The sequence below is a fragment of the Sceloporus undulatus genome, chromosome 9 (genome assembly GCF_019175285.1).
Source record: "Sceloporus undulatus isolate JIND9_A2432 ecotype Alabama chromosome 9, SceUnd_v1.1, whole genome shotgun sequence".
Classification (NCBI taxonomy): Eukaryota; Metazoa; Chordata; class Lepidosauria; order Squamata; family Phrynosomatidae; genus Sceloporus; species Sceloporus undulatus.
The window spans coordinates 26,394,636-26,394,862 of record NC_056530.1 but is presented as its reverse complement, the minus strand read 5'-3'; the positions used below and the strand labels follow the sequence as shown (position 1 = coordinate 26,394,862).

Here is a 227-nt window from a genome sequence, read left to right as displayed (position 1 = left end):
CTGCAATGGAAGGCATGGCCCTCTGGGACCTGCAACTGATGCCCTGGACATGCTGGGACCTACAACTGAAGAGGTGGACCTCTTGGGACATGCAACTGATGCCCTGGACATGCTGGAACCTGCAGCTGAAGAGATGGACCTCTTGGGACATGCAACTGATGCCCTGGACATGCTGGAACCTGCAGCTGAAGAGATGGACCTCTTGGGACATGCAACTGATGCCCTGG

At 56.4% G+C, this 227-nt stretch overlaps 1 protein-coding gene across 1 annotated transcript in view; it reads right to left on the bottom strand.

Annotated features, from left to right (window-relative positions):
• The window catches only part of LOC121915584, a 2,220-nt gene that overhangs the window by 855 nt on the left and 1,138 nt on the right, over positions 1–227 (bottom strand). The window lies entirely within an intron of this gene.